Below are 10,378 nucleotides of genomic sequence, written 5' to 3'. Positions count from 1 at the left end.
ATCGGGTAACCCATCACCGCTACCTTAATTAGCACTTCTAATCCTCTAAATCTTCTTCTATGAGATAATAATCTTCTCCGAGTCTTTTAAGACACCACCTAGACATGAAAAACACAACAATTTGCGAGATTATGTAACTTGGAGAAAGACGGACTTTTTGAAAGATTGAACAAGATAAAGACTTTCTTACCTAGAAAGGTGGAGGACGATAAAAGGTGAAGATTGGCGCGAGAATAAAGCGATTTGGTGAAGGAATGGACAACTTATGGAGGATTAAGTTTTTTAAAGAGAAGGGAGGTTTAATGGAGGTGTGAGATGGAAAATTTTTAGAAATTATGAAGGTAGGAGGAGGAGGTTGTTGAGTTTCCACACAAATGAAACCTAATAAGAGGCCTAGTTGGAATCGGTTTGACCCACGACTCAATAGACACGGTTCCTACTCGAATTTCGCGTAGAATCCAATTCTAAACTTTATTTGGGCTAACTCAAAGCGGTTTTGACCTAACTATAATAAAAACAGAATTCTTCATAAACGTAAAAGGAAATGACATCAAATTAACGGTTTCTGCACAACTATACTAAAAACGCGACTTTAAAAAAAATATGGCTAAGTAAATAATAAAATAGTAAAATGGCTACTTAAATTATAATTTCCGAAATTGGAATTTCACGGGTGTTACATTTATACCTAAATTAACCAGAAATAAATTAGTCTAAATAATTAGACAGTTTAAAGCTTTATAACTCATATTGAATGAATAACATAACATAAAAGGAGGTTGTCATAAGATTAAGATCATCTCAAATGAGATTTTGTAACTAGGAATAACATCCATAAAGTTAATTTAGGACTTAAGGTAGTCAATATAATCATGATGGTTAACGGTGATCAAATGCAAGTTTGAATTGAAGGAAGGGGCAAAACAATTGTACGGCTCGTATTTGCTTAGTTTATTATAGAGCTGTTCAAATGCGGGTTTGGGCGGGACATGGGTCGGGCCGTGAAGAAAAAAGTTGCTCTTTAAGACTATAGTGGGCGGGCCGGGTCAGAATTGTGGGCAAATTATCCTTGCCCTTACCCGCCCTTTAGTCAAAAGTCGGGCGGCCCATGGGCTAATAGACCGTAACACTAAACTTTAATTGTTAGTTACTTATTCGGTATAGAATGACTTCAACTTAAACTACTTTTTATATCTCATATCTTGATTTGAAATTTGAAGTTAGGTGTATAATATATATTGATAGTGAAGGAATACATATAAGTGTAGAGGTAAAGATTAGATGTATACATTATTGTAACTTAATACACGGTAATTAGCGGTATTTTGAATATATGCACCTATTGAAAAGATAATCAAATTTTAATAAACATGGAGATATTTAGAAAGACAATGGTTTAGGTTTGACTTTATTAAATAAATTTGCTTTTATTTTCTTTCATTAAAAAAATCATTATTTATAATATAAAACAATTATAAATATACACAAATAAATTAAAAATTTATTATCTTATTTTTTTAGTGGGTCGGGCGGGTTGGCCCGTTTGGAAAAGCTCGTGTCCATGTCCGACCCATCTACTTAATCGGGTCGGGCTTGTTCAGCCCACAACCCATTTTTTAGAAAATTTTGTGTCCAAGCCTGCTAAAAATAAGGGCTGGATGGGTCAGATTATTGGGCAGTATGACCGAAGAATAGCTCTAGTTTATTACATGAACGGCTCGAGAACAACTCTAATTATAGTTAACTCTAAATGTAATAAAATTAACTTTATATTATCATAGCACATTAAAAAAGGGTTATAACGACGACCATTCTGCGACTAAACATAAAATTACTAAAGTTGAATGATGCGTGTCTTTTATATGATGTTTTATATCCCATTTTACACGCATTTCAGAGCTCATTCATGTAGTTTATGCTACATTTCTCCCTATTTCCGTCTACTTCCGTATTTTTGTACATTATTGCAGAAATGTGAAGAATCCAGCGGAAATCGAGCTAAATCCGTCCCCGAGTATCCTACATTGCATTTGACGTGAAGTATTCGCTTAAGGAACGAGCTTGGTGCGCAATTCAAGGCCCAAAAGACAAATCCACGAGATTATAGAAGTCAAGTAGCAGCTCAAGCAGTCGATCGACCACTGCCATCAGTCGATCGACCAACCTGCAGGTTCCAGAAACTACTGTACACTGCATAGCAGTCGATCGACCGGTCATCTCAGTCGATCGACCACCCCGCTACTCAGACGAGAATTAAAAGATCGAGGAAAGCAAGCCCATTATGTTTAGGTTTTAGAATAAAGCTGCGTACGTTTACCTATATAACGTAACTCATTCTTGAGATACAATCATCTAAGTTTTTATCATTAGGTCTTTCATTAATAGTTTAGGAAATAATTAGGGTTCTTATTGTTCCATATTCAATACAACTTGGTTTTCGGATCTCTCTTCTGCAATTTCGTTCGGTACTACTCTGTTCTTATTCCAGTTTATCGCTTTATTATCGTTCATAGATATAGAATTGCTAGTTAGTATCCCAAAAGCCGATTTATCATTTTATGTCAATTGCTTATTTAATCGTTTTAACCATGAATTCAGTAATTTTATGCCCTAATTTTATTGTTGTTATCGTTCTTAGTATGAGTAGCTAATCTATTCGTGCTAGGATGTAGGGGAATTATAGCGTAGGCGGCGTTGTATTAACTTGGACTGAAATCGCGTGTCAGTCGATCGACTGCCATACCTGGTCGATCGACTGACCACGTGAGGTTACCTTTCGTTTTAATTGATTTTAATGTTGTATTTAACGAATCGAATGCATGCGACCAGTTAGATGCTTAATTTATGACTGACCCATTAGATCGAAAGATAGGGAAAGTTGTTAGATCACCAATTGAAATGACTAAATCTATGAGATCGAAAGATAGGTAAAGTTTAGATTATTAGTCACTTTTCGGACGAGAGTCGATATTAGTGATATTAGGGACTTATAGCGAGATCGAAAGATGCTATCCGTTAAGAGTGGACCGAGAGGACCTCTTGTTTCCCGCCTCACATGTGTTCAATTTGGACTGTTTAGTATCTTTGTCATTGAAACTATAACGAACCGACCATCCTAGTACCTCTTTTTATACTTGATTTTATATATTTCATTAGTTTACTTTTCTTTTATTGTTATTAGCTATAGACCAAACCCAATCAAACCCCCACCTTTTGTTACCTTAGACCGAATTTAAACAACTAGAAATTACGTCTGCCTCTCTGTGGTTCGACCCGACTGCCGCTAGCTATAGTTGTAGTTGGAGTTTATAAATATTATTTTTGACACCTCACGAAGGGTATCAAATTTTGGCGCCGTTGCCGGGGAGGCAATTGTTCTAATTTTTAGTTGTTTTTATTTAGTCTTTCTTTAGTTTAAGGGACTTCCGTTCCTTAAACTTTTCTTATATTCTTTTTGTAGTTTCTTCTTATGCGCCGGTCACAGGGTGGTGAACTAGTACCATTAAATCCTGAGATCGAGAAATCCTTGCGCGAGTTGAGACGATCACAAAGGGTATTACCGACGAGGGAAGAGCCGAGTACTCTGTCAAGCTACTACGAGAACGCTCTGTTCAAGGAGATCCACCTACATCTCCCGCTTCAATTTCTTCACCGAGACAGTTACTTCTCCAAAAATCCCGTCATGGTGAAGAAGCAACCATTGCTAGTCACTCGAGCCTACACTGCGAATCTCTACAAAGGATTCGAACTACCTGAGGAGGTGAGAAAATTCGAGCCAAAGCCTTCCTATATTAACCTGGTTGAGAGAAACCAGTTCGGGGGAGCTGCAAATGAAGATGCAGCCAAGCAAATGGAGATTTTTATTGATTATTGCTGCTTTATACCCCCGCCGGCCGGTGTGACCCAAGATCAGATCAAGGAGACCATGTTCATTTTCTCCCTTCGTGATGCGGCAAGGGAGTGGTATAGAGATCTGGACCGAGCCGCTCATGGGATCACCGACTGGAATTCCTTAGCCCTGACATTCTACAAAAAGTACTTCTCTGCCTCGAAGACGAATGCCATTAGAGCTCAGATCACGAGCTTTAAACAAGGGCCTGATGAGAACTTCCATGAAGCATGGGTCCGTTTCAAGAAACTGGTGCGAACCATACCGCACCATGGGTTCGAAAAATGTAGTCTTTGAAACCAGTTCTATAATGGGCTGTTTGACGATCAGAGGGCTATTTTGGATGCTGCAGCCAATGGCCGATTTGCTGAGAACATGGGAGAGACTAAGGGGTGGAAGATCATCGATGATTTGGCCACTCATAAGGCTGAATATGGGAATTCGAGAGGAAACCAGAGGAGAGTGCTGAATCTTCCTATGTTCTTTGCACTAGAAGCTCTCACTGCAAGGTTTGACAAATATGAATTGGGAGGAGCTTCTAAAGGTGGGATGTACCATGTTAACGCTTTGTTTTCGAGACGGTCCTTTCGTCAGTAGAAGATGTGGAGCCGAGGGCATGTCTCGAGAAAATTGTTCTGTCCCCTTTGAGTCTTGTGCTGCCTTTCAACACTATAGGCAGACAAACACGTACTATGAGCCGAATGTCCATCCCAACTTGAGGTGGAGTAGCCAGAATGTCCTGAATCCGACTCAACCTCCACAACAGCAGCAGCAGCAAGCTTATGTGCCCCCTCATCATAAGCAACAACAATACCAAAAACCTCCTTATGTGTCGCAGCAGCAACAACAATCCCATGGTTCTGATTTTGCTGAGTTTAAGAACTTGCTGCTGAAGGAGTCCCAAGCTAGAGAGGCCGGGATGAAGCTACTAGAGAGCCAAATTGCTCAATTGGCTAGTAAGAGTACCACTCGAGCTCCCGGACACTTACCGACTCAAACTGACCAGAAAGAGACCCTGAATGCCATTACTTTGAGGAGTGGGTCTACCCTGGAGGGGCCTTCTATGGTCGAGGATGCCCCTAAAAAGAATGAGGCGGAACCGAGTCAAAAGAAAGCTTTAACGAAAAATAACAAGAACAAGGCGTCTACCAGTTATATCAGTCGATCGACTGATATACCCGGTCGATCGACTGATATGCGGGTTACAGGAGCTTCTGGAACTGTACATCTCAGTCGATCGACTAAGCAAGGTGGTCGATCGACTGAGACCCCTGCTGATATTAAGAAATTTCGTCCTTCAATGCCCGATAATTTAAGAGACCATTTGTTCCAGGGTTCGACAACTCCGAAAGTATTGGGGCAAGACCCGAGTGCTGATGGGTCCGTCCCGATTCCGAAGTTCGACCCAATGTAGGTCAATGGCTTACATTTGAGACGGTCTGAGGAGGGTTCAAGCTTCAATAGGGAGAAAGTGGTGGACTTTCAGCCTAAGTCCACGGATGCCGGCATGCGAGACTTAGAAGAGAGGGCTAAGGTACTTCTCTCAGCCCCATATCCAGAGAGACTAGTGCCGACAAAGGAACAGGTATCTTTCAATAAATTTGAAAAGGTTATTCGTAGTTTGAATGTACAAGTTCCTTTCCTTGAGTTGGTCAATCAAGTGCCTGCCTACACTAAATTCATGAAACAACTCTTGTTTAAGAAAAAGTCACTTGAAAATGTGCATACTGTTGCATTAACCAAAGAGTCATGCTCTTATTTGTCTCATACTGCACCCCATAAGCTAGAGGATCCGGGTAGCTTTTCTGTTCCTTGCAATATAGGTACCTTCTCTATTGAGAAGGCATTATGTGACTTAGGATCTAGTATAAGTGTCATGCCTTTGAGTCTAGCTAGGAAGCTCAAATTGACTAGGTTCGCAGTGACAGATATGACAGTACAGATGGCTGACCGATCTGCGGTCCAGCCAATAGGAGTCTTAGAGGACATCCCCGTCCAAATAGGGAAGTTTTTCTTCCCCGTCGACTTCGTTGTACTTGACATGCCTGAGGATGCCCACATTCCCATTATTTTGGGTAGGCCATTTCTGCACACTTTGGTGCGATCATAGATGTCGGTCTAGGAACCTTGACTTTTAAAGTGGGCAAGCATTCTATTGTTTTTGCCCAGCCATCTAAGAAAAAGGACCCCATGTGGCCTGTGACTTGTAATACGGTTTCTGACAAGAAATCGTACTTTGTGCTTCCTGATTTACCTATCTCTATTCCTGTTGTAACCCCTCCGCTCCAGATTGGGAGCAAATTGGAGGAAGATTTGTCTATTTCTGATATTGCAGGAGCTGGTTTGGGGAAGGAAGAGCTGCAAGTCACTCCATCCACAAAGAAGCCAATCGTTTCACGAGGAGGTCTTGGTTGCCTTAGCTATGCCACTGATGAGGAAGTTGATGACGAACCGGTCAAGGCACGGAAGTCCGACTTGGACTTTGATGAGCAAGAAGAGGTCATTGACTGGGGAGATGATGAAAGTGTTGATCCGTTGAGCCATACGGACGTGGAAGCTAAGAAGGGTGCAGCTGATAAGATAAGCACCGTTGAGGCTACTTCTAGTAGCCAGAAGCCGACGAAATGGGCCATTCCGTGGCCGTTCTTGATCAACTACTAGTTGATCACATGTTTTCCAAAACATTTTATTTGCTTTTGTTAGACACTTTTTTATTGCTTTTGTGTGCGCGAAACTTCGCATTTTATTTTTGCTTGCTTAGGATTTTATGTGTTTGAGACTTTATTTTGGGTTTTGCGCAATTTTGGGCGAGTATTATTGTGCTTTTGCAGGTTTTTAGACCTCTTTAGCTCAAGTAATTGGGCAAATACGAAGAAATAAGAAGTAACAAGAGATTTTTGATCGATCGGCTTTGAGTGGTCGATCGATCGATCTGCGAGTTCCAGGAGCTCTTGTTCCTTTCACCTCGGTCGATCGACTGAGTGATGTGGTCGATCGACCGACCTGCACTGCTGTACTTGTTTACGACCTCTCTCCTGCTATGTTTGGTCGATTTGCGGAATTAAGGGAGTTTTCTACTCCACTTTATCTTCCGTCATTTATTTATTTCTTCTATTTTTCTCAAGTTTGCACATAATACCGCTTCATTATTGTCTTTCTCGATTTTATGCGTGGTATTTTGTTTGTCTTTTCAGGTACTTATTAGTAGCACTGCTTTACTCTTTGAAACCCCCCTAGCTCACGCTGGTTTGGGGAGGTTTCCTTTGCTGCGCTTAAAGTCTTGTAAGTTCCCGATTTCCACTTCATGTCATTTTTATTTGTTTATTTTCCTGCAAATTCCCATTTCTCTTTTCTTCATTACATGATTTTGCACAATGGGGACATTGTGCGATTTGGTTTGGGGAAGGGTTTTGCGTCGCATATCATTTGCTTGCATTCACGTTTACATTTTGTTTTGCATTGTTTATTTCATTCTTATATTCAAAAAACCTCAAAAAAATTGAAAAAATTCACAAAAATTCAAATAAAATGCATGTTTATTTTAGCATATAGGTCGAGTCGGAACGGTAGTATTTCAAGGATGATATTGCATTTGCATTTGTTTTACCTAAGCCTTGCTTGATTAACATGTTATTAGTAGAATCGTATAAGTGCATATCCACGAGTTTTCGTTAATTATTTGCTGAACTTGAGACTTGACCTTGAAAATTGGCAAACTACATCATATTTCTGAGATTTAGAGCCTATAACTGGTGACATCCATGACCGGTTTATTTAGGAATGTGAGTAGTACTCCTTATAAGACATGTCATATCAATTTGCATAAATATGAACTTAATCTGCTTAATACCTGTATTGCATTCGGTCTGTGGTTAGTTGACACATGTGGTAGAGGTTTCCCCTTATTAGTTTTGCCCATGAACCCCACACTGCCAAAAATAGCCTTTTTGTCCCATTACTACATCCTACATATAGCCTGTCCTTTGTCAAGCTAGTAGTCCGTGTCCTTAGGATTGTTACTTAGTTTTTGGTAGTAAATGCTCTTATTGAGATTTAGTTGGGAGAATGAAAAGAAAAGAAATGAAGTGAAAAAGAAATTATTCGAAAAAAGAAAGAAAAAGAGGTTATGTACTGTTGAAGCGGTCGATCGACTGGCATCATAGGTCGATCGACTGAGGTTCGAGAAAAAGAAATCAAATTCGCATAATTCAAATCCTTATCTTTTGGCGATTTTTGCTCCCATGTTTTATTCTTATCTTATGGGGAGTTAGTTGATTACCTTTATACCTGGAGATTGTGAGATTTGTGCTTGCTATAGCACCGTTTCATTTGTTTTTGAGCAAGAAGTTGGATGTTGCCATATGGTTCCGTTTCGGTACTAGCTTGATCACCTGTACCTCCACTTTTCCATAAATGTTTTGCCTCTTCTTACCCATACCTCACATATCCACATATATACCTCGGCATGTGTCATGGTCTTTTGTTGGTTGGAATGCGTATGTACGGTCATAGAGATTGCTTTCATATTATATTGCAGGCATGTTCTTATAGGTCGTAGTTAGGTGAGTGTCACTACAAATGAATTCTTTCTATCTTTACATTATTCACCTGTGCTTATTTGAGTGATATGAGCGACCCGTAAGAGTCCAATTTGATAAGTCTCTACAGTTGACGGTTCAGTAGTTTTAACGACTCCATAACTCGTTTGCATGATTCATTGCTAATCGATTGTTGGTTATTGCATTAAAATGGTTTAGGCTTTACATGTTGTAATTCGCTCTGAGATTGAACTCGTTCCATTAGGTCATTAGATCGAGTCTAGTTCTTGCTTGGGGACAAGCAAGGGTTTGGTTTGGGGAAGTTTGATGCGTGTCTTTTATATGATGTTTTATATCCCATTTTACACGCATTTCAGAGCTCATTCATGTAGTTTATGCTACATTTCTCCCTATTTCCGTCTACTTCCGTATTTTTGTACATTATTGCAGAAATGTGAAGAATCCAGCGGAAATCGAGCTAAATCCGTCCCCGAGTATCCTACATTGCATTTGACGTGAAGTATTCGCTTAAGGAACGAGCTTGGTGCGCAATTCAAGGCCCAAAAGACAAATCCACGAGATTGTAGAAGTCAAGTAGCAGCTCAAGCAGTCGATCGACCACTACCATCAGTCGATCGACCAACCTGCGGGTTCCAGAAACTACTGTACACTGCATAGCAGTCGATCGACCGGTCATCTCAGTCGATCGACCACCCCGCTACTCAGACGAGAATTAAAAGATCGAGGAAATCAAGCCCATTATGTTTAGGTTTTAGAATAAAGCTGCGTACGTTTACCTATATAACGTAACTCATTCTTGAGATACAATCATCTAAGTTTTTATCATTAGGTCTTTCATTAATAGTTTAGGAAATAATTAGGGTTCTTATTGTTCCATATTCAATACAACTTGGTTTTCGGATCTCTCTTCTGCAATTTCGTTCGGTACTACTCTGTTCTTATTCCAGTTTATCGCTTTATTATCGTTCATAGATATAGAATTGCTAGTTAGTATCCCAAAAGCCAATTTATCATTTTATGTCAATTGCTTATTTAATCGTTTTAACCATGAATTCAGTAATTTTATGCCCTAATTTTATTGTTGTTATCGTTCTTAGTATGAGTAGCTAATCTATTCGTGCTAGGATGTAGGGGAATTATAGCGTGGCGGCGTTGTATTAACTTGGATGAAATCGCGTGTCAGTCGATCGACTGCCATACCTGGTCGATCGACTGACCACGTGAGGTTACCTTTCGTTTTAATTGATTTTAATGTTGTATTTAACGAATCGAATGCATGCGACCAGTTAGATGCTTAATTTATGACTGACCCATTAGATCGAAAGATAGATAGGAAAGTTGTTAGATCACCAATTAAAATGACTAAACTATGCCGAGATCGAAAGATAGGTAAAGTTTAGATTATTAGTCACTTTTCGGGACGAGTCGAGTATTAGTGATATTAGGGACCTATAGCGAGATCGAAAGATGTTATCTGTTAAGAGTGGACCGAGAGGACCTCTTGTTTCCCGCCTCACATGTGTTCGATTTGGACTGTTTAGTATCTTTTGCCGCCTTGAAAATATAACGAACCGACCATCCTAGTACCTCTTTTTATACTTGATTTTATATATTTCATTAGTTTACTTTTCTTTTATTGTTATTAGCTATAGACCAGACCCAATCAAACCCCCACCTTTTGTTACCTTAGACCGAATTTAAACAACTAGAAATTAAGTCTGCCTCTCTGTGGTTCGACCCGACTGCCGCTAGCTATAGTTGTAGTTGAAGTTTATAAATATTATTTTTGACACCTCACGACGGGTATCATTGAATTTGTAATTTTTCTATGTTCTTTATATATATATATATATATATATATATATATATATATATATATATATATATAGAGAGAGAGAGAGAGAGAGAGAGAGAGAGAGGTTCAGATGAG

The 10,378-nt window shown here is 39.5% G+C and overlaps 1 non-coding gene across 1 annotated transcript; it reads right to left on the bottom strand.

Moving 5' to 3' along the window:
- Nucleotides 1–4,060: 4,060 nt before the first annotated feature.
- LOC141650177 (small nucleolar RNA R71) lies at nt 4,061–4,167 on the bottom strand. The gene has a single exon (XR_012546226.1). It is a non-coding gene; the product is annotated as a small nucleolar RNA R71 (small nucleolar RNA).
- Nucleotides 4,168–10,378: the final 6,211 nt, after the last annotated feature.

Source organism: Silene latifolia, chromosome 3, assembly GCF_048544455.1.
Source record: "Silene latifolia isolate original U9 population chromosome 3, ASM4854445v1, whole genome shotgun sequence".
Taxonomy (NCBI): domain Eukaryota; kingdom Viridiplantae; phylum Streptophyta; class Magnoliopsida; order Caryophyllales; family Caryophyllaceae; genus Silene; species Silene latifolia.
The sequence above is the reverse complement of the archived record's forward strand: the minus strand, read 5'-3'. Positions and strand labels throughout refer to the sequence as shown.